At 46.1% G+C, this 25,115-nt stretch overlaps 1 protein-coding gene across 4 annotated transcripts in view; it reads left to right on the forward strand.

Annotated features, from left to right (window-relative positions):
* Positions 1–502: 502 nt before the first annotated feature.
* Positions 503–25,115, forward strand: part of MGST1 (microsomal glutathione S-transferase 1) — a 127,558-nt gene continuing 102,945 nt past the window's right edge. Inside the window, exon 1 of one of the 4 annotated variants that reach the window (XM_069228475.1) lies at positions 503–583. The gene's annotated coding sequence lies outside the window, so the exon portion shown is untranslated. Of the gene's footprint in view, positions 584–604; positions 734–976; positions 1,136–25,115 lie in introns of those variants that run through there. The other 3 variants (XM_069228476.1, XM_069228474.1, XM_069228478.1) reach the window with 3 other exon arrangements.

A 25,115-nucleotide genomic window follows, 5' to 3' on the forward strand; every position in this document is an offset into this window, starting at 1 on the left:
CTAAACCATCAGCTTTTTCTGCAATGTAATGTAATAGAATGGTTAACCCAATTTTAATCTCAAAGGCCTCCATTACGACAGTGTAAACTTTGTTTTTAAAATGTTTTAGTCTTTCAGGCAATACAAACTAAATCCAAAGTTGTCCAAATGTTTTAACACAAAAAGCATACATGCATCGAAAAGAAACAATACACAAATAAAACCCACAACTGGGGGTCTGTAGTAAAAAAAAAATCCAAGTACCTCCGCCCACAGTCACACAAAAAGTGCTTGGAAAATAAGTTATACCACTGCAAATCGGTATAAGCTCTAGGTTAGACAAATAATGTTATGCTCAGATGAGTGAAATCTGTCACACTGCCTCTTTCAACGGAGTTTTGTAATGCTGGGCTATCTACCAGCCTGCCTTGGCAGTAGTGACACATGTGCTCTTATACTAAGCAATGAACGAGCGCGTTTTTGCTCAATAAAAGAGAGGAACTGAACCTCAATAGCCACGTCAAGCGAAGTGTCTTCGGCCAGTCCTGGCTTTTTAGCCAACTGCACCTTGCGCTTCGCTGCTTGGAGTCTGGCTTGTAACAAAGTAAGCAAGGGGCGCGTCAATCCCTGCGTGCTAAAACTGGGGAACGATACCATACATTGCAGGTTGCAAGTAAGAAGGAAGGGAAACCATCTGGAGGAATGGGGATCAAAGTGTCGTTTGCGTTATGTAAAACTGCAACAATGAAAACCCGTGAGTAAAGCTTACGGGCAGTGGGGTTGGAGTTTAAGGGTTACAAACAAAAGTGCTAGACGTGTCGCGCAGGCGCGGTGCAACACCACGCCAGGCAGAACAAAACATACAAGGAGGAGCGGGTTGCGCTTTAGGAGAGGGGCGAACTGATGAGAGGGTTTGCTGGAGGGGGGAAGGGAACACTTCCGGAGAGAGAATGAAATAATTGCGTGTGTAGGAGAGAGGGAGACTATAGTGGGACGGTATTGGCGGAAGTTATCAAGGTCCCGATGGGAGGGAGTACAGCAGTTTACAGGAGGAGAGCCTTGGACTGGGCGGTGTTGGCAAGGGGGAGAAAGGGAGGGTGATAACGAAGATTGTTGTACAGTTACTTATTTCACGCTGGGACTCTGAAAACACAAGGTGCGTTTCATGCTGTAGTGCGGGCTAGGGTTCATATTTGACGCGGAAGTGGCCGGCAGTGTTCTGTTACTCTCAGTATCGAGTTATGTTTTATTGTGTTCCTCGACTCTTAGCACGTTTAGATCCTCCGGCCCATGAACGGGCTGAGGATTGTGGGCAGTTCCACACCTCAGACTCGTTGCGCTATGTGATGTCAGGGAAGCAAGCGAACCCAGTCGACTGCTACCGTGTTCACTTGAAGCTGAAATTTAGTTTATTGGGGTTCCCCTAAATATTCTTTGTCGGGAGGGAAAACCCCACAGTGTTTAGGTTCGGAGCACGCCTTTGCCCGGGGTGTGTCTTGTATGTGACAGTGGTCGACACAATTGGTATTTAGTCGATTGTAATCGTCCATATTAAGCCCTGCCCCCCTTTGATCCAGCACTGGCTACATTTTTCCTCAAACTGTGCCGTTCTGTTCGTCGTGAGTATTTATATCGCGGCCGTCCTAACCTAGAAATATATTTAAACGTTAGCAAAATATGTTACATGGTCACATGCTGCCGCAGTCAGCTAAAACATCAGCAAGAATTAAGGTGCGCTTAGAAAGTGTCTCTAGGCGGAATCCAGTACAGCATGCTGGACTTCTCCCTTCCAACAAACACCGTGCGTCCTGCCACCTTCCGTGCTGTGTAGCTGTCGGGTCTCAAAACCCACATTTGAATATGTAGCCGTTTGTCTTGATACGTTCACAACGTTTTGGAAACGTGTTGTCAATCAACCCCACGAGCCCGGCTTGCCTTATGCAAAGAGAAAGCTATAGGCCACATGCGCGCTGTTGTGGACGGTGAATGTGTTGAGGGCGGGGATGGGTGTGTCTCTGTCAATGCCAGTCAGTGGGTTTGTTCTGGGCTGGGATAAGGGGGCGGGGGTGTATTCGTGAGAAAGAAGAAGAACTCGTGTGGCACTGTCAGGGCTTTAAGTGGGCCGGCTTGTGCCGGTGCTCACAACCGACAAAGTTCTGAAAAGCAGGTGCTGAGAAGGGTCCCTATCGGGCTGTCCATTTTTGCTCTCACCCTCAGGGTGAAAAAATGTTTAACTATGCAGAGCAGTACCACCCTTCCCTGCCGTTGAGGTTGCTTCAAAGAGACTCGCTATAGCGCTTTCATTCTCATCATTATAGAACTGAAGCATTTCCACTGTTACATACAATGAAGCCAGTGTTGTTGCTTATTTATCTTATGCAACTAACAACCATTGGAATAAAGCATACCAGGACTATGGACAAAGCCAATAGTCCCGGCGTGCTGCAGGTGCAACGTTACTTGTTATATTATATAAATGGATGCAATGAGAGAAAGCAGCAGCAAAATACCAGTTGTTCGGCACACACACTATGCTAAGCACAGGTTATTAGTTTACATATTTTTCAGCCACGCCCTTAATTACATCAGCCACGCCTCCCCCACCCCCTGTTTTTTTTTCATCCCACTTAAAGCCCTGGGCACTGCGATAGGTGAAAAATGTTCAAGACGAGCAGAATGTGACGGGGTTGGAGTGTAATGCTACAGTCGCACGGCTGCCGCTCGAGGGGCAGCAAGCATTGTATAAATGCAACCGCAATTTAACTTCAGGTCGCTGTTTCTTTACCTGTTGTGCACTTCCCCATGGGTTCGCACAGCCCAGTGAAACTGCAGATCATTAAAATAATCCAGCAGTGGAAAGCGCTTGGCCAAACTCAACAAACCAGTTTATTAGCGTGGTAAAAAAGTGCGCTCTACGCAAACCCCTCGCCAAATAAATTAATGTATTCCTTTTATTTTTGTCGTTTAATTTGTCATGAGTACAGGTTGGAAGACTCGTTAATGAGAGATACGATTATACACGGGCAGCTTGCGCCTCATTACAATTTAGCTGTGGGGTCGCGGTAAATATTGTGGCCCATGCACCGACTAACATTATTCGTCGTGATTGTTAGGCCCTGCAGTGACTCAGCCCTTTAAAGAAAGCCATTGTTTCTCGCGGAACGTTCCAAAATAATCTCTTTCAATGGATTAGAACATTTTGCGCAGGGGAATTATTTAAGCAATGAAATGTCCTGGTAGCGCCCACAATTAATAGTTTAAATTACAGCTGTTCCTTTAATTTGTACGTTTTATCCACTTTCAAGCAACATCCCTCACTGAAATTACTCAGGCTCACTGCTGCTCAGTCGTGGTAAAATGTAAGTTAAGGCGTTGCACAGCACTCACTTCATCTAATTGTGAGGATACGAGTTAATCGCACGCCTGTTGACCCACTCATTGCAGGAGGAGACCTCATACAAACTTTAACTTTCATGACATCATAAAAAATTAGTTATCACAGTTTTTGACTGTCTTGGAATGACATTAATTGATGCGAACAAGACCTTTACAATTAGAGTAAAAAATTACTAAAATATGTAGGAAAAGCAAATTCAAGTATTGTACTAGTCCACAGCAAACTAATCTCCCACCTGATCAGGCAAGGAATACCATGAAGGGATCCGTCTCCTGCTGATGGTCCCACAGAGGATTTTAATTTAGTCCACCACTGCAGATCCCGACTTGGTGCAAACTGTAACCGCTTCGTGAGACGTCACAATGACAATTAGATATAGGATGCTTTTAACAAAATTCATCTCAGCAGATTCCTCCCCTCATTACTGCCTTTAACCTACACCTGCTCAGGACCATACACCTTAAACAAATTATCTCAGAACGGACAACCCTGTGCAGTGACCAGCTAAGTGGACTATGCTTGTCCATAAATAACATTAGGAACCTGCAGAACTGCATAAAGCTGGCAGCTTACTGAAAACAATAAACTGCACCCCTGTCTCTCACACTTCTTCATCCATCACACTGCTAAGCCTAATGCACAATGCAGAAACACTTCAATCCACCCAGGATCAGGCAAAGTCAACACACTTCCAGCCATACACCCTACAGGGTGTAGCGTGCTACCCATATAGACAAGCTCTTCAGCGCTGAGCATGGGGGGCAGTGAGTGCTATATAAATATTGCAATACAATACAACCAACATTGTAAAAGGGACCACAGGGGATCCGGAGTAAACTCTTTAACAAACCCTAAATCATGCTCCAGTCAACAGTTTAGACATTTGCTTGCTGTTTCCTACTGGATCTGGATGGTACACAAGTCGCCTGTATCTCTGGTGTTGTGGTTCATAGTGAGTCAAAAGATGTCTCATCTACAAGATGAGTTTATGAAGCGTATAGAAACCTTGGGAGCCATATCTGTGGACTATAAATGACAACGTTTTTCTGAAACATTTATTCCAGAATATTTTGAGTGTTTCAACTCCACTGGTAGTATTTCAATCAAGCCACAAGTCATTTTTTTGTCATTGTATGGACATAGCTGTGATCTCATGTAGGTCCTAACTTTTATCCGAATATAATTTGCGTCCTTAGGCTTTAGTCCCATAAATGTAATTCTAAAACCAAGACTACTAGTCCTGGTAAGCCAATTAGTTTGTTTATTTAGTACATTTTGTATGATTGCCCTTTGCTGCTTTAGAACCACAATTACACAACCAGACAGCAAATGGTATAAAAGTGAAAGGATGGGAAAATGTAACACATTAGTAAAAATATAGCTAGCTACAGTGCTGTTGAAAAAAAGAATGTGGGTCACCTGCAAGGCGAAAAGGGGTAAAAGGTGGCTATGGCATTGACTGGTGGACCAAGGTTTTTTTAAAGCCTGGATGCATTGCATAGTCCCTAATTGGGAGTGGGCCTGAATAGTGTGAGATATTTACTGCGTCTGGTGAATCTACTGCTATGTGTGATATTTACTAGGTACGGTAAGTATTTCCTATTTTGAATTTTTCCATGACAAATGAGTAATTTCTTGCTTTTGCAATAAATTAGGAATTAATTGCTTTTTTTCCTACACCAAATTCTGCATGTTTTGGAATTTTGAAAACAGTTTACCCCTGGTAAATATTGGGATTAACTTGCCTTGCTTTATTAATTGGACATTGTGATAATGTATTGCTTACCTGTGAAGATGCAATAATTGCAGGACTTTGTGCAGTGTTGAGAATATAACCACTCCACCTGTATAGAGTTACGTTGATAGTGGGTCGGACAGTTGTGTTCACTGAGGGAGGGGGGCATGTGGAAGGAAGGGTGGGTATAGTGCATCTATCAGACTTAAGTCAAGGGCTTTGTTTTCCTTTAATGTCTTGGGCAAACATCTCTCTCCACAGCCATTATGGTCTCTTCCAGCATTCTGAGGCCAAAGTTAGTATAGTATGTAACCTCGATTTTCCTTGCTAGCAATGAAAAAGTGATAGAGTTCCTCTGAGGACAGTCACACTCTTTCTGAGTTGAAGCACAAGGGATTGTGGATTGCATTAGCTAGACATCTATAAGATATGTTTGACTTTGCTTTAAATTGCAGAGTGTCTGAAATGTTGGCCAGGAAATCTCCAGTTATCTTTAGAGGTGTGAACTGCTAAGGGGTTAGCAGTCATCTTCTGCAAATTGGGTAGGATTCCGAGACTCTACACAGAGAATAACCATTATTTGTATTTGGCAGTGTGCTTGTGACAATGATAATTTTGTGTCCTCCTTGTGGATTTTTTGAGTTAGTTGGTTACTTAGATATTTTGCTTGCAGGATACCTTGAGGATCTCATAGAGACCCAAAACATGCTTTTGTTCAATTTTTTAAATGAAGTAAGAGAAGGTCTGTCAATACAGTGATCCAGTTTCTTATGGAACGATTATCAGATTGATAGTGTCAACTTCGGAGTTTATTGGATATAATAACTATTATATATTAATAGTTTTCCACCTCAAATGCGTCTTGCCTTTTTAAAAGTTACCTTTCCCTAATATTTATTAAAAATACGATTTGCCCATTGAATTGAATTTGCAATAACTATTTAAAATAATAATAGGCTTATTGTTTTCCTAGCTAGTCCCTTTCTCAAGTTAACAGTATTAGTATTTTAATTTACACACTGGTTTCATACAGAGGACAGTTAGGCCTGCTTTTTGGGCCTTGTCACTGTGGGAACAAATTAAGATTAATTTAGTACTTGTTCCACTTTTAAATATCATACACCCTGCCTTGTGGGGTACAAGGCCTACATAGAGGTGACTCACTAAGGCCCTCATTACAAGTTTGGCGGCGGTGGTTGTACCGCCAACGGCCCGGTGGTGACGACCGCCAAATTATGACCATGGCAGTGTTCCCAACAGAACACAGCCAAACTACCCCCAGTGCGGACAGGCCACCGTGGATAGTGGTAGACACCTTTAGACCAGCGGGGAGAATGTTTTCTGCAGACACATTACGAGGCTGCACAAGGCCAGCCTTTCTGCCGCGGTCGCACTACCACAAAAACCCTGATGGAAACCAACTCTATAAAAGAAACCACTCACCTTCGGGAGCACATACCTGCCCGGATCCGCCATGGACCCTGAACTCGAAATCCTTCCACTGCTCCTGCTTGCACAACAACTCCGGAACCAGTGATGGTGACAAAGACAACAACCGTAAGTGCACACACCTAGCACACACTGGAGGGAAAGGTATAAGTACACACGCATACAAAACAGACACACACCTGTAACCACACACCTATACGAACACACACCTACATACTCACATGCACACACATACTACACACATGCACTCCCAAACTATACACACCACGGCCAACACACATGTGCCATACACACACCAACCCACACACACACAGCACCGCTACTAACGCAATCATACACAACACCACCGACTCACACAGCAACCTTACAACCGCAACTACACAAATGCTTCACCAAGCACTCACTGCACACCTCCACATGACAACACATACAACACGTAACAACACCACATTACCAATCAACACTATCATACTGCCATACAGCAAACCATTTGCCACACCACACCATACACAGTGCATAGGACATAGCCAACACCACACACATGGACGCATGCACAACAACCTTACAAGGGCACACAACACCACCATTACACATGCCAAAACAAACTATACACAATTTGGCTACACACATGCATGTACCAAACACAAACATATCCTACAAACAAAACACAGCAATGACAGCGGGACCAATGGCAGGGCCACACACACGCATGCAGCCCAGGCACAACAGCTAGCACAACCAACACACACACACATCTCACACGCACACGAACCAAAGCCCACAAACACTAAGCAGCCTTGTAGAAAGAAAGGCAGGACAAGTGTGTTACCATTGATTGCAACAGCAGGCTGGGCCAGATGTATTAAAATATTCAACAATTTAAAAATAACTGTATACAAATAAAAGGCCATTGGCTAGTCCATAGTCTTAGGTGCTCAAGGCACAAATGGCACCTCACTGTGCCCAAATTTGACTCCTGACTGCAGAATGACTTCCACAGGAAAGGGGTATCAATGGCGCACGCAGGCACCTCAGGGACTGGGGGGGAGGAGGTTGGGTTTTGGGTGTGGGAGGGGGTTCCTTGGGCTTGAGATGGGGGTCCTTGGACTTGGGAGGGGGTCCTTGGGCCTGGACTTGGGAGGGGCAGTTGTCTTGCCAGAGGGAGGGGCATGGTCACTAGCAGGGGGCAGGGGTGGACTTGGAGGTGGAAGGGCAGGACTTGGGAGGGACACAGAGTGCTTGGGGGTCTCACGTGGTGGGAGAGGGGTAGGGAATAGGAAAAACTCTGAGAGAAAATGTTTCTTAGACACACAGGGCGGTCAAGGCAAAAGGGTTTGGGAGTGGAAGGAGAGGGAGTGGTTGTTAGATGTGTAGGTGTGGATGTCTTGGGTTGAGGTGCATGTACGGAATGCTTGTGGGTGCGTGGTGTCTGTTGGGTGGGTGAGTGTGGGCGTTTAGGTGTTTTGAGAGGAGGAGGAGGGGAGGAGGTACTGGGAGATGCCGTGGTGGATGGGTGACTGTTGGGGTGGTGTCTGCATGTATGGTACATGTGCTGCATGTGGGGGTGTAAGTGGTTGTGGTGGGTGCGGATGTGGTGACGAGGGTGGATGTCTGCTATTGTGCTGATTGTGGTTAAGATAGGACTGGTGCCTGAATCCGTGCATGAAGGTGTGGTGGCTGCAGGTGGCTGGCGTAGTGTCTGAGAGTGAGGGGTAGGCGGGGGAGTCAGTGCCGGGAGTGGATGTTGGTGTGTCTGCAGGTGGGTGTTGCTTGTGTGCGTGCCGGTGGTGGGTCTTGTGGTGTTTGTGTTTGTCTGAGCTACCCTGGTCTGTTGAGGTGGATGCATGCCTGTGTGTTTGTGTGCGTTTGATGGATATGGGGAGAGAGGTCTGGGACTGGGAAGAGGTGGTTGGAGGGGGACGGGAGACAAAGGGACACTGGCTGCTGTCAGAGTGGAGGCCAGAGCCTGAAAGAAACTCTGTAGGCCATCCATGGCACAGTGAATGCCCCCCAGGAACACATTGCTCTGTTGGACCTGAGCTGCCAGTCTCTGGATGGCATTCACGATGGTCTACTTACCCACCGAGATCGACCTCAGAAGGTCAATAGCCTCCTCACTGAGGGCAGCAGGGCTGACTGGGGCAGGGTGTGGTGAAGGAGATGCCCACCCTCCTGGGTGAGCGGGCACGGGCAAAGGGGTGGGGAGCTACAGGGAGGGAAGTGGTAGTAAGGGGGGTGGCAGACAAAGTTGGAGGTGGGGTGGTCCCAGATTGGTCTGCCACTGGCAAGGAGTGTCTACTGGAGGAGGATTCAGAGGATGAGGTGTTTAATCCGGTCTCCCCCTTGGCACTCCCCTCGCCATCCGTCCCACTGGGTCCCTCGGTGTCACTGGTGCCAGCTTCCTGGGTCCTGTGGGCTGCTGCTTCCCCACTCGCCTGTGCCCCTTCTCCTTCGCCAGATGATGCAGATGCACACAATGAGAGAGAGAGATCGGGGACACAATGGTTAACATACACCTCCCATTGACACAGCTACACATGCACACCTGTCACAATACATATAGCTAGGACAACGCATTTGCCAGTACACATTACCTACATTATGTCATGACATGTAACTACTACCCACACCTGTCTGCCAACCCTCCCACCTACAGCAATACCTAAGTAGGACTGCACCACTAGACTCATCCCCATGATGCCAACCAAAAACCTTTAACTGGCATTGCATGCCCTGGATGCAGTAGCAATAGTAAGCCTGACTACACATCTTACCCCCTCATTGCCCCTATTACCCATTGGACGTGCAGCTGACCAGACACAACACATCTGCCCTCTACAGTCACAACACCAAATTAGTCCATGTCCTCTGTCACATGTCTAATAGTGACGACAACTCCACTCACAGACCACACAGCACCTACCTGTCATTTTACATGGCTCCCCACTCAGTATACTGATGCCATTATAGAGGAGAATGCAGATTTAACCTATATTAGTCAGACCCAAATAGTTAGCATCTGATGTGTACTGTGTGAATCTGTGGTATAGCCATGTGAGTAGTCAGACCCTATCACAGAGCCAGAACAGGTGATACTACCCAGCATACTGCTAAGTGCATCTACAATGGCCCATGTACCACATGTAGAGCATCCAAACATCCACTGAGTGCACTGTCACAACAGATGTACCTCTTGAACACTCACACCACTTCATGGACCGCTTCCAATGCCACCACACATGCAGGTGGTATCATCTCAGGGGGTATATATTTGCATGCATTAGGCACATATGGACAAACACCACTGCCAGTACACCAAATACATATCCAACTACCACATAAGCAGCCTGAGGAGACTGAATACAAAATTTCCTTCACATCAACACACCATGTGCTATGCAGTACGCAAACCACTCCTAATCTGCCACTACCCAATAGCCAAGACAAGCTGTAATAGTCACAGGCCATCAGATGTGCCCACAACTATCCCTGACGACATGATGTAGGCAGTCAGTCAGCAATGCAGCATACGCCTTGCTAGGACTTTGTCCTACATGCCATGTAAACACCATGTTGACAAATAAGGGATCTCCTTGAGCACTTACCACCTGCAGTACCAACCGATAGGTTGGAAGGCCACATTCCCACAAGTATAGCTCCTAGGAATGCATTATCCGTGGTATCAGACCTCATCAATTCAACATGTTACAATATCCCAGGTTGGATACCTACACATACCCTGCAGTCAGCAGTTCACCTATATATTTGCCTATTCAGCTATCAGGCCAATACTCATGTCCCATGAAGGCAGTTCTGTGGTGGAACTGCAATGGCAGTCCCACAAATTGTCAATACCATAACCAGTACATGATTAATAATATAGCCCCAGTGATATCAGGAGAGTGATACAGTCGCATATACAGGATAGGCTACACAGCTTGAAGTGTACTGACACCTCAGAGCCACTAATGCAGTTGGCTTAATCTGCTCATACACAATTCATAGGGTCAAACAAACACTCAAATCCATTGTATGGCCAAGATGGAGTCACACATGTGCCCATGACATTAGTGCATCTCCACATTACAGACATAGAGAGGTATGGAAATGGGAGATGTACATCCGCTGACAATAAAGCATGGAGACACATCTACAAAATATACTCGGCCAGGGTGCCTAGTACCCATTTCCAATTGTTGATACACATGTAGCATTAACTTCAATGTCACTTTGCCTGCAGTGAGGCACCAATCCCATTTAAGGCCAGCCCAGTGCCAGGATGCAGTCAGTACTCACCCCCTGTGGCTGCTGTGCTGCCCTCAAACGCCCATCCACTTTAGGGTAGGCCACTGCCAAAATGCGGGCCATTGGGGTCAGGGTCAGATGGCCATCCCTCCCTTGTTGGGAGGACATCCCCAGGTGGGCCTCCGCAGTCTTCCAGGCTTAGCGTTTCAGATTCTCCCACCGCTTGCGACAATGTGTGCCCCGCTGGACATGGACCCACAGGGCCCGCACTTGCTTGGCGATGGCACGCTAGATCCCCTTCTTCTGATAGGCTTTGACCTGCATGGGTCACCCAGACAGAAGGAGAAGGTTATGTAGACTGGCGCCATACCAACAGCTGTGGACTATTAACATCAGACCCACCAAATGCCCACACATAACCATCCTCACGGTTCACACGCATAGACACCATGCCCTCTGCATGCATGTACTCCCTGACCAGAACACATACGCCATTCACCCTCACACGTACCCCAGTCACACATGGCTATGACAATGGGCTCGCCTGTTCCTCTGGGGACCAGTACAGCTGTCCATGCAGGGATAGGACCCCCTCCCATCAGCTTTTCCAGCTCTTCTTTGGTGAAGGCTTGGGCCCTATCACCTGCAGGACATGGCATGATGGCTCCCAGAGACAGTACACAGCAGCTCAACTCATAGAGGTCTTGCTTGTGAGAGTGTCAGGAGTCAAGTGAGCAAGGCTGCAGAAAATGATGGTCACGGCCGCATACAGTACCGTCACTGCCGACAGTGATCGCCATTGGTTCCAGTCCTCCATAGGCAACAATGTTACCCAATGAGAAGGTGCATGTAGGTTTCGACCGCCTACTGCCATGATGATAGACGCCGGCAGGCTTAGGTCACTTCCATCTGTCCTGTGCTGTTGGACAGGCGGCTGCCATTTTATGCACATATCATGCCTTGATGCATGAAAATAAGTGCGCCATACATTTTATTCATCTGAAAGTGGAGTAAGCCTATGTTGTGGCATCATGGTTTGGTTTATACATGTGACATGCATGACACAGTGGCCTTATATTGCTGGTTGTCATATGACATGCATGTCCACATACTCGTCGGCTTAGAGGCGGTGTAAACATATAGGTAATTAGGATGACTACATACATGCTCAGTGCAAGACAGCTTGGTGTACCACATATGGAACCTGACACATGTTATGTATGTCAGAAACTATATATAAGGGGCAGCAATGTGCAACAAAGATGGAGACCATGCTGCTTCAGCATGCCCAATATAGCATGTGTCAGCAGTGTGCGGCATGTCTACAGTGTTTTGTGTGTGCGATAATGATATGTTCTGCTAACATGTGGAGTGCATATCACATTGTACATTTTCTCCTCTCTAACCTAGATACCCTGTCATGAGGATATTAAGACATGCACCAGTGTACCGTCTGCTAGTGGACCTTGTAACCCTGGAGGAGAGGCATATCATTCAGACCTATTGTCTGAATCGTCAGACCATCATGGATCTATGTACACAGTTGAAGCCAGATCTATTGCCTAACATATGCAATCCCTATGCCATCCCTCCCACAGTTCAGGTTCTGTCAGTGCTACACTTTCTTGCCACAGGATCCTCTCAGATTACAGTTGGCTTGGCAGCAGGGATGTCACAGCCTATGTTCAGTCTTGTGTTGAAAGATGTACTGTGTGCTCTCTTGAAACACTTAGACAGATACATCTGGTCCCTCCAAAGAAGAGATTTGGCCTATGTGAAGGCTGACTTCTATGATATGGTACACAACCATCATGTGATAGGGGCCATAGGTGGCACCCATGTAGCCTTGGTCCCTCCCAGTGCCAATCAATAGGTGTATAGCAACAGGTAAAACTACCACTCCATAAATGTTCAGGTGGTGTGTGGCAGACCAATACATTTCTCAAGTGACAGCCAAGTTTCCTGGATCTGTGCATGACTCCTACATTATGATGAACAGCAATGTCCCCCACATGATGCACGACTACAGAGAGAGAGGGCTTGGCTCATTGGTATATTTGCATTTGGATGTGTGTCTCTGTTATGGCACCTGTCATCGCATTATTCCCTGTGGCTGTACCTGTATTGTAACAGGTTCTACCACTGTGCACACAGGGTTCTCTGGCTATCCTAACCTTCCCTGACTGTTGACACCAGTGAGGTACCCTGCCATTGAAGGAGAGGGCCATTTCATTGGGGCCCACGGCAGGATTAGGTGTGTAACAGAAAGGACATTTGGCCTCCTGAAGGCCAGATTCAGGTGCCTGCACGTCTCTGGAGGTGCCCGCCCGCAGTCCCCAAAAGGTATGCCAGATCATAGTTGCCTGCTGCATGCTCCACAGTATGGCCCTGAAACCTCAGATACCCTTCCTAGCTGATGTTGAGGAGGCAGCTAGACCAGTGGCTGGTGATGCAGAAGTGGAAAGTGATGAGGAGGCAGATGAGGAAGGTGCAGCTGACTCTAAGGCTGAGCTCATCAATCAGTACTTCCAATAACATACAGGTATGCTGTGTGTGTATTGTACTATTTGTACTAATTCAACATATTTTGCTGTCATTGGACCTCCTGATTTGGACTGGTGGTGTAATGTGTTCCTATCCCTATGTGTGTGTTGCAGGAGGTGACTGAATGCACGTAAGGTGCTGACTGAAAATATATCATCTATGCCATGTGTCCTCTCTGCAGGTTGCAAGATTCACATTTCCTATGGACAGGCCTGTATTGTGCTATGTGTCCTGCATTCTCCTGTTCCCATCTCATTCCAGCGAGTGACTGTGTACTGTTAATCTTTGGCTCAATCAATAGGTAGGAGAGCCATTCATGTTCATTAGCCTTTGGTTACTGTTCACAGAGTAGAGTTTTGCCCATGACAGATGCCAGCTACAGTGTTTTGTGATGTATCAACTAAGACTGGTGATGTAGAAGTGAGATCAGTTGTGCCCTGTTTAGATGGCTATCTACACTGGACACAACAACTATGAACTGCATATGTGCTTTGTGTGGTACCATGCCTACTATCCTGATGGTAGTCTCTGTCATGGTCTTTTTGGAGGTTGGATTAGTGGATATACTTGGTGTTTGGCTGTACTAGTGACTCCCTTACATCTACCCTGGGACATATCTGTTGTACTGTGTCTCCTGCAGAGGATGATTCCCTCTGCATTCCATTAAACAGCCTGTTGTATTAAGGGGCCATACCCACATAACATTCTGCAGACCAAACAATTGTATATGTATACATAAAGACACAAATGCAGTAGCAGTGATCTGTTGTGTTTATTGTGCATACAGTGGCAAACAGGTGATGAGTGGGGTCATGGTAGATGGAATCCTCAGAGTAGGTGGCACAGCTGTAGATAGCTGAGGTCCAGTGTCAATGGGCCATTGAAAAATGGAGTAATGTCATTGAACAGTCAACAGGGTGTCTCAGTGGCACACAAAGGAGAGTAATCAGGAGAGGGTCACTTCCTGGCAGTGGGTTTGGTCTTGGCATCTGCTGCAGCTGGATGTCTGGGTGGACATGCACATTTGCTGGGGGTTCTTCAGCTATAGAAGGAGGGGTGCCTGAGGCCTGTGGTTCCCCTGGCACGGCCTCCATTCCACCAGCAGACGTAGATATAGAATGCTCTGATGTGATGTGGCTAGTGGAGGGAGCCTGCTGGTGGGTGGAGGAAGCACGCAGGGTGATGTTGATGTCCCTGAGCACCCCTGCAATGGAGGCCATGGTGGCATTGTTGGCCTGCCACTGCTGCATGACCCCCTGGTGGTATTCCCTCTGCAGCCTCTGGTTTTCCCCCAACATGATTCGTTGTCTGTTTGTCTGATGCATACAGTGGTTTGACTTGATTTCCAGCAATGGCAATGACAGGTGCAGCAATGCTAACACAGTTTGTGGATAGTGGATTGTGACTATGTACCATGCTGCATAGGGGTTGTTGTGAATTAGGCTTGGTAACTTTAGCTTGGTGGGTGGGTTCTGTTCCTGTGTGATGGTTCACATGACAGTTGTGGCCTGTTAGCTGGTGGCCATTCTGACTTGCTGGATGTGAGGGGGAAAAAGCTGTACATTGCAGCATGGTATCCATGTGGGAGGAGGGTACGTGTGTATGGTTGCTCGTCGTGTCTGTGCATGGAGTGTACCTTCTTAGTTTCACGCCCATGATCAGTCCATTTTAGGGTTGTTGCTCTGGATAAGTGGCCCTTAGGTTTGGTGACAGTGCTGTGTCTGTGTTTGGCATTGTTTGGCACTGTGTTGTGCATTGCATTGCTATCACTGCCATGTAGTGGTCCTCAATCGAAGCATCCAGTTGGTGCAGCTAGTGCAATAGTCATACATGCAACAGATGTAATGTGAAGTGCACATTGCAGGTTTTGATGTAGATGGGCTAGTGCATTGTGGGAGTCATAGTGATAGTAATTGGCTGTGCTATCCGTGCACTTGGCAGGGACTGTGTGGGATTGGGTAGGGAGGTGGTGTGGCATGCAGGAGAGGGACATTTGGTGATTAGGTGGGAGGTGTAGTGGGAGATGTGGTGAATTGGGGAGTGTTTGGGTAGTGAGGAGGCATGATGAATAGGTCAAATTAGTGCATTGGAAGTGGTAGTTACTCACCAGAGTCCAGTCCTCTGGGTATTCCCGTGAAGCCCTCAGGATGCAGTATATCCAAGACCTTCTCCTCCCACAATCTGAAGTCTGGGGAGGAGGTGGGGACCCACTGCCAGTCTTCATCACTGCTATCTGGTGTCATGAAGCCATGGAACACACCTTCCCCCATAGGTCATTCCATCTCTTCCTGATGTCCTCCCTTGTGCCTGGATGGTTGCCTACTGAGTTGACCCTGTTGGCTGTTCACTGCCATAACTAAATTTTCCTGGCTATAGCAGTTTGCTGTACCCTGAGGATCTCATCCACCATGACCCTCGACTCTTTGTCACTGAAACATGGGTGTTTTTGACATGATGATGATGGTTGTGTTGTAGCTGGAGGTAGGCGTTGTGTGTGTAGGGTACAGCATAGGGTGCTTGGTGGGGTGGGGGTGTTTAGTTGTGAGTGCTGATAGGTTGTGGTGTTTGTGTGTAGTTGTGATGTGTGTGTATAGTGTTGTTTGTTCAGTTGTGTGGTGTGTGGTGAGTGTGAAGTGTGAACGTGCCTATGTTGTATGTGTGCTGAGTCATGAGATTGTAGTTTCTCAGTGTGCTGGTCATCTTCATTGCAAAGGATTGTGGGTTGTGTGTGGGTGTGTTATATAGTGCAGTGAGTAGGTGTGCCTGGTGTGTGTGTGTGTGTGTGTCAGGTGTGGGGTATTCGAACTGTCCAATGTGGTGTTCTGTTCTGACAGGAGTGAGTTCTGAGCGCAGTAGTTCAGACCGCCAATGGTTTTTCGCGATGGAAGGACCGTTGTGGTGATTTGTCTCGTGATCTTGTGGGTGGAAGGCTGTCGGCGTGGCGGTGCTGGTGGTTGAACTGCTTCTTTCCCACCCTCCTGAGTCCTGGCGGTGTTGGATTTGTGGCTGTTTTTTGCCTCTCTTAATAGTGTGACTTTTAATACGGTGGTCGTATAACCGCCAACATGCCTGTCTTTTGGAGGACACCACCGCGGCGGTCTTGCCAAAAGACTGTCAAAGTCGTAATGAGGTTCTAAGTGTTTTAACCTGTCAGAAAGGGTTATTTTAGTAGTTTGCACTGCAGGTTTAAACTGCAGCAATCAGGCTTCAATGGTAGGCCTGAAGCCATGTTTTCCTTCTCACACTAGTGGATGGCAAAATAAGTGCTGCAGTCTACAGGTTATATTTAACTGTCCATGTAATGGGTGCAAGTCCTACCGCATATATTATGGCCTTACTGGATAGTTAAATTCACCATTCCGGGATAAACCAATTTCTACATGTTTTAGAGATGAGAGAAAATACACTGGGCAATGGACAGTAGTGCCCCAGCTAGCATAGGCTAACAACAGTTCAATTCACCAAAAATGGGGGTGGCCACATAAAAGGGAACATTTTCTCAGAAGGAGCTTAAAGTATTCTGTGAACTGAGTGAGAGAGGTTTCAGGCCACATGCTAAGGGCTGAGAGTCACATGTAGTGTTTACATTCTCTGTTAATCTTCCCCTTATGGTCTGTGCCCAATAAGCTATGTGAGCTTAGCTTAAAAAATAAACCCTTTCCATTAGCTCTGTTACTTTATGTTCTTTACACACTTTTCTCCCCTTTTTGGCAGTGAATACTGACACTGCATACATCCTCTCACATTCTGCATGATGTTCTCCATGCACTGTGAGAAGAAGTGGCAGGACCTTGCGGGCTGCTTTTCGGAGGCCAACTGTCAACAGTTTGGGAATTGGAAATCAAAACTAAAGAGCACTGGATGGAAGGAATGGACTACACTTGATGTTATTTAAATACTGTAACTAAGTGCATATTGCGGTATGCAAGCATATTTATCTGTGTGTCATCAACATTTATGCTTTGTTGTTGATGATGTATTATTTACCTTTGTCCTAAACTTGCAGAATCGGCTAGTCTTGTACCAGTTGGGAGTGGTTTGTACTAGTATACATGAGGGGTTGCTTGAAACGCCTGTACACAAACTCATTGTGTGAGCGTGCTTTCTGTGAGGCTAAGAGCGTTGGACTTAGATATGCATAACTGTCTGTAAAAGACCTTTAGTGTAGGCAATAAGAAGCAAGATTGAGGAGCAGTCCTGGTAGTGTATTTAATTGAAAAGAGGACTGAAGCAAATGAAGCCAGACAGAACCCACCACTCTAATCAGGGCGAGTAAGATACTCACCAAAGATAACCTGTGCTCACCCCCTGGTAGCTTGGCACAGAGCAGTCAGGCTTAGCTCCAAAGGTCATGTGTAAAGCGTTTGTGCAACACACTCACACCAGAGACACAATAAATCCACCATAACATTATATATAAGAAAATCTAAAATGTATTATGCACAAATCATAGACCAATATCACATATAGTATAAACAATTTGCATATCGGGCAATTACCAAATAATACTCAACATCTTGATAATGCCAGACTAAAAAATAGTATGCACTATGTAATACCTTGCAGGCTTGGTGGAAAGATTATGGGCCTGATTATGACCCTGGCGGACGGCGGAGGCCGTCCGCCAAGGTACCGCCGCTGAATGACCGCACCGCCATTTAGACATTTCCTCTGGGCCGGCGGGCGCTCTCCAAAAGAGCGCCCGCCGGCCCAGAGGAAATGCCCCTGCAACGAGGACGCCGGCTCAGAATTGAGCCGGCGGAGTTGCAGGGGTGCGACGGGTGCAGTTGCACCCGTCGCGTATTTCAGTGTCTGCTTAGCAGACACTGAAATAATTTGCGGGGCCCTCTTACGGGGGCCCCTGCCGTGCCCATGCCATTGGCATGGGCACAGCAGGGGCCCCCAGGGGCCCCGCGGCACCCCCTACCGCCATCCTGTTCCTGGCGGGCGAACCGCCAGGAACAGGATGGCGGTAGGGGGTGTCAGAATCCCCCATGGCGGCACAGCAAGCTGCGCCGCCATGGGGGATTCTAAGGGCAGCGGTAAACCGGTGGGAGACCGCCGGTTTGCCTCTTCTGACCGCGGCCGAACCGCCGCGGTCAGAATGCCCTGCGAGGCACCGCCGGCCTGTCGGCGGTGCTCCCGCCGACCCTGGCCCCGGCGGTCTTGTACCGCCAGGGTCAGAATCACCCCCTATATGACCAAACAGCATAAACCAATAGATACATTGCCTCCTAGACAATTGTCAAAACATCACAATGAAGGCAAGGCAATAAGAGGATGTCTATTACATTGCAAAACATAATCATCACATTACTTTGCATATTGTTCTGGCATATTGTATAGTACTTGTTATCCTGACTACGCAAGGTATGAATGACATAAATCAGGGCATGGAATGTATGAGGCTAGAAATCAATGACATATATCACCACATAGCTTCATAAACCTCAGTGAATGCATATATACCTACGTAGGCCGTCAGAGCCTCTGCCCTCCTTCTGCGTGAGGTACGATAACTCAGAGCGTGGTCTGTCAGGAAAAGTCCTGCTTTGCTCAGGGACCTTCGAGGTTTTCCCTGTACGGTTATCACAATCAGTGCCCCCAGAGAAGGAGTTGGGAATACATTCTATAAATCCCCCAAGCCCCTCGTGTGAGGTATCAACGTGCAGCTACCCGCAGGCATGCAGGTCAACTGCTAAGGACACAGGGCTGCAGACGGAATGCAAGTCTCAGAGACCTCCCCCTGGTCTCACCTGGGGGTCCTCGTCAACCCGCTGCTGCTGCCAAGAGGGTGCACAGTACCTGGGGCATGGGAAAGGGTCGCCGCGACCCTAGTGTGTCTTCTGGTAGGAAAGGGAGGGTTGCTGGCTGCTGCCGCAGCGCAAGTCCTCCTACCATAGTTTACTTCATGAAGGACAGCAACGGGGAGGGCAACAGGCCGGATTGTGCACTGGGAGCTCCTCCCTAAATTGAGCGGCTGGCAGACAAAAGGGGAGTGGGGACACGCTGAGGGTCTTACCTACAGGTGATTCAGCATCCCACATGCCGGTTGGCTGATGAGGGCCCCGCGGAGGGATTCCTTGCAGTGTGGCCGGTGAGGGGCAATCCAATTGCCTAGCTGGAGTGAGCCTGTGCGCAGTCACCCTACGCCACTCTGCTCCCAGGGAAAAGTGCTTCCGTGCTCTCCTCACCGCAGACAGTGGGGCAAATGCCCCATGGTCAGTGCAACAAGAACAATAAAAGTAAAGTGCTCACCATGCACTACCTTCCTAGAGCAGGGGGTCATTTGACGATACACCGCTTAGCACATGGTATGAGGATAATCCAGCGATCAGGGGGAAATTAAGTGCCCACCACACACTAAGGGTTGTAAATCACTATAGTGACAGGGCCAGGGGCAGCCACCAATGCACTCCACACGCTTGGCCCCTGGGAGAACATTTGGGGTACCAGCGATACAGTAGGCCAGCACATTAAAGGGGAGGCAGTCCCATCTGGAAATCCTGGTTGTGTTGAGTTGAACCCAAAGGTGGTAGCTGGCAGCAGGACAACAAGCAGAAAAGCAATCCTAATGAGTCCTTCCTGCCACCAAGCAGATACCAGGCAGCAGGGCAGTGGGGCAACAAAAGAAGAGCAGTACTTTTACAGCTCAGCTGTCCTTCTGACTGAGGTTCAGTCCTAGTTTCCGAAAGTGCTCTAAAAATCAGGGGGCTACAGCCCCTCTACCTATACTCAAAAACGCCTTTGTTCTGCAAGGTGGGAGAAGGTTCCATCAGATCTGACCAATTCTAAGAATGTACCTTCTCTGCCTAGGCTCCAGAAATCAGTGGTGGGGGGAAGCAAACCCTTTGTGTGAGTGAAGGACACAGCCTATGAAGATGGAAAGTGTGCCCCTCCCTCCTCCCAGCTCAGGAAGACCATTCAATATGCAGATGTAATCCTGTTAAACCTTCACCCTCCCTGTGTGATAGCTGTCTGGAAAGTAGGCACAAAGCTCAGCTGTCACTCTACCCAGCTGTAGATTGGAGTAAGGCTGCAAAGCACAAAAGTCATAAGCACAGAGAAATACCCACTTTCTAATAGTGGCATTTCTACAATAGTAATTAAAAAAAATCACCTACACCAATAAGCAGGTTTTCCCACTACCATTTCAAACATACCGGACATGGCCACGCAACTCCTCATAGATCAGAAATTACCACTTAGACATATATAAGGGAATTCCTAATGCAAACCTAAGAGAGGAGCATCACTCATAGCACGGAAAACCAAAATAGGCTGTTTGTTACTACTGGGATATGTAGTAGTTAAAACAGCACCCTGCCCATAGGGCAATCTAGGGCCTACCTTATGGGTGACTTATGTGTAGTAAAAAGGGATTTTAGGCCTTGACAAGTAGTTTAACCTGCCAAGTCAAAGTGGCAATAAACTGTGCATGCAGGCCCTGCATTGGCAAGCCTTAGACAAGTTTGAAAGGCTACTCCTTTGGGTGGCGCAACCTGTACTGCATGGCCACGGGTAGCATTTCATTTACAGGCCCTGGGTATATGGTATACCACTTCACAAGGGACTTACAGGTAAATTAAATAAGCCAAGCAGTGTAACCCAGTTATATCAAGTTGTAGGGGAGAGAGAACATGCACTTTAACACCGATTAGCAGTGGCAAAGTGTCCAGAGCCCTAAAGACAGCAAAAAGAGGGTCAGAAAACTAGGAGGAGAAAGTCAGAACGTTTGGGGATAGCCCTGCCTAAAGGGTCTTTTCCAACATTTGGTGCTTTAAAAAGAAAATATGATGATGGAAAGCTAAAAAACATGCTCCACTCCAGTTGACAAGCTGGTTCAGTAGCAGCTAGTGTGGATGGGTATGCACAGACACAGAGCATAGGAGTTTGATATAGCAGCAGTAGAAGTCTAGCAAGAAGAAGTCCATCAAAGAGCTTGAGCAATGGAAGCTAAGCTTGTTTGCTGACAGATATTCCTGTAATGGAGATATAAAAAGCATAGCAGAAGAAACTATATTTTTAGAGAGTACCTCAACACATCAAAGTCTGTATGAGTGATGAGCTGCTATTACCTTTTCATTGTTCTCACGCTTTTGTCGATCTATGCAGTCAGCCATGCTTCATCCATACACAGTCACTTGTCCTTTCACTTGTGACCTTATGTCATCCTTCTGTTGACCAATTCTTGCATTTCCTCACTCACACATCTACAACAGCACATCCTCATTAACACACATACAATGAAGTATAGTACCACAGTGTACTCCATTATTTTCTAAATGGCACACCTTTGCTCCCAGCTTTTTGTTCTGAGAGTTACTGCTTGCCCACTTTGTTCATTAGTGAGCTGTCTATGTATGCTCTCCTTTGGTCTTGTCTGTGTTATCTTTTCATTCTTGGCATGCTCTCTATACTGGGTTTTAATCTAACTTTTATCTTCCAAATGTTTTTCGTGTCAACTCAACCATGCCTCTGTGTATTAGGTCAACCGAGTGTGCTCACATTTATTGTGTTCTCCCTGTGTGCTGGAGCTAGTGTCCTTTCCTGTGTTGGGTCTCATCTTGTACTATCTCTATAAAGGTACTGGTGTCCAGTGTACATCATCTCTCGTTGAGATCTTTGCAGCGCGTGGTTTCTCAGCATGCACTTTGTGTGCTCTCTCTCTTTCCAGGTGTTAATGTCATCCTTAGGTTTCACTTTATTGATGTAGACTTCTACAAAGATTAGTAAAAGATGAACATGAACCAACATGCCTTATGCAGTAAAATAAATATATATAACAAAAAACTCTTAAATATGTAAAAATACAATGACGTTCTTGAGTTTATTATGCAACTAGTAACTTAAGAACATCATTTGGTAATTTTATTGCATACTTTAAAGAATAACATACATAAGAACCTACTGCATTGCAGCCTTAACTCCGGGCAGTCCAACACATCTTGTATTCCACCATTACAGAGAGAACATTCTGTTATTTTAGGGTAGACCCATCCAAGCCCCTGTTACAGCTCTAAGGGGAATTCCCTTACGAAACCTCCTAATGATAGGGTGCACAGTTCCACTCTGTTGTACAGTGCAGACAGACTTAAGTATGTGTGGGGAGGGGGGACTCAGAGAGGCACAGTACACCGTATCACAGGAATTAGCTTGTTCCCAATGCAGGCACAGGGCATTAGCGAAAGATGCACCTGCTGCCTGAAGCCACTAGTCTGCGTTTTTCTATATCAGTGGCAACTGGCCTGCATTTCAAAGAAGGGACAGAGATCCCCCTATACGTGAGTGCAGTGAGTGACTATCTCCCTGTTGGGCGTTGCCTGGAAGGTTCTTGGAGGCCCCTTTCCCCTCTTTCATGGGGGCACAGCTGGGCACAGTATTTGCCTCATCGCGCAAAAAAGCATGCACAACACCTGTTGAGCTACTGACAGTGCTTCATTTATTTTAAAAATATATATATGGGCCATGGCCCTCGTCCGGAGGCCACTGCAGCTTGCACTACCTATTGCCCTTGCCAGCGCTGCTAGTGTCAGTATCAACACAAATACTAACCACGACACTCCTACAAGTGTGACTATTCTCTGCACCCTACCCTATAAGAATGGCTTGGCAGCAGTATATTGAATTTAGAAACAGTTGTTGTGCTCATTTCTAAATTAGACAGACAGTGTCGCCAAGTGGCAGACTGTCATAAGTGGTGGTATTGACAATTAAGTTCAGGTGCCATGCACCTAAAACCAGAGGTTCAAATTGAGCACTGGACTAAGGGGCACTTTCAGCAATATGGCCCTATATCTTAACTGGAAAATCACTTTTCTTGTTTTATGATCTATTGATAAATAACATTTCATTTTATTCACTAAAACAGTTTCCAATTGTGAGTTTTATGATTTCAAATTTGGACTATACATTTTTTATAACTCACTTGAATAGTGCTCTTTTCAGGGCCTCTTTTAACTTACCATGCACCAGCTCTGGAGACTTTCCTCCATGATTTCAAAGAGTTGTAAGTCATAATTGAGTGGAAAGGCAAAGTTCCCTTTACACATCACTAGACAGAACATATTTTAAACATTTATATTATGTTTATAAAACATACAACCCTGCAACATTATTACACAACAATGAGTTGTGAACTTTTTTTTATTAACAAATACAAGGAACATTATCTATACGTTTGCTCTTTGGAGCCCTCTATTTTGTATAAGCACAGAGAATGAAATTTTGACTGTCAAGTATCCATACTCAGGCCTACATTCTACAGAAGATCTAGTGTCTGTAACAAAAAATATTCTTTATAATTTTAATTATTTAAGATAATACTTATTACTTAATTCATAGGCAAATATTCTTTGTAGGTAGACAGGGTTAGGCAATGACCATTGTTTTTTGGCCTGAAACCAAGTTGTATGGTGCATATTCTGTTCTCCATAAGAACGCCACATCTTTACTTTTAGACACATTAAACTTAAAAAAAGAATGCAAAGTCAAAGAATGATACATTTTGTCCAGGCCGTGCAGGAGAGATACTGGAGTTAGGTGGAAAAAGAAGATATCCCTTGAATTTAGTAGCATTTAGAGAAGGTGTGATCCAAGGATGGGAGAAAAACTGTGCAAGCGTACAGATATTTATGACAAACCATTTAAGTATAGCTAAAGAGATAATGGCTCTGGAAGGCAGCCCTGCTTTATTCCATTCCATTCTCTATCCATGGGTACAGTTATCTGTTCCCATTAACATCTGATTCCAGGTGGAAGCGTGGAGGACAGCTATTAGTTTCAGGAGACCTGATGGTTGCTTCAGTGCAGCTATTTTGTTTTCTGAAAAGTTAGTCTAGTGACTTGGTTGAAGGCTGTTGACAAATCTATAAAAGCCTTATAGACAGAGTGGCTGTCCCCTATTTCCAAAATACCTTTGTAGAATATAGTGATGGGCAGCTATATTATCAAGTATTAAGTATTAAGGTTTGAAGCCTGTCTGCTGTCTAGGTATGATGTAATTCTCAGTGGCCCAAGCGTGGCGATGCATTACTTCAAGCAAAACTCAAATTCTAACTGAATACCACTTGGAAAGAAAGAGCCATGTTTATATACCCAATCACATGTTCCTTAAAAGCATTCTCTAGTACATTGGCATCAGAGAGAAGCCCTAACCCCCCATAATTTATTAAATTAGTAATCATATATTCAGTTGTGTATCCACTGATGCCCTTATGGGTCCATTTAGCAGGCAGGTACCTGTCCAGATACTAAGGGAGACAGCTCAACTCCCTTAATTTCTTGAATACATTTGCCCCATGTTTATCAGCTTTACAATCATGTGGGGACATAGAAACCATAATGTTCCACACTTCCTTTATAATATTACTGTACATATAGAAAAATAATTGAAATCTCCCACAATTGAAACACAATTGGCTTGCTCTTTGTTAGTTATAGCTGTGATGAATTCACAAACTGACTTCGGGCTGTATTGCTATGCTAGAGAAATGTAGACATTAAATAGTATCAAGAAGTATATTTAACCATAGTGTGGCCGAGGGAATTTAAGGTTTCAACACTGAGAAGAATTACACAGATGACGAAACACCTCATAATTCAAGGAATATTACCACCAATAATAAGGTAGGTATTCTACTGGTTGCACCTTTTCAGGGCTGCTAATTGGGTAATATCGGTCAATCTGAAAATTATTAGATACCTTTTCTTTTTGAAGACAGATTATAGCAACACTGAGCCATTTGAAAATCAATATTTTGATCT

The sequence above is a fragment of the Pleurodeles waltl genome, chromosome 4_1 (assembly GCF_031143425.1).
Source record: "Pleurodeles waltl isolate 20211129_DDA chromosome 4_1, aPleWal1.hap1.20221129, whole genome shotgun sequence".
Lineage (NCBI taxonomy): Eukaryota > Metazoa > Chordata > Amphibia > Caudata > Salamandridae > Pleurodeles > Pleurodeles waltl.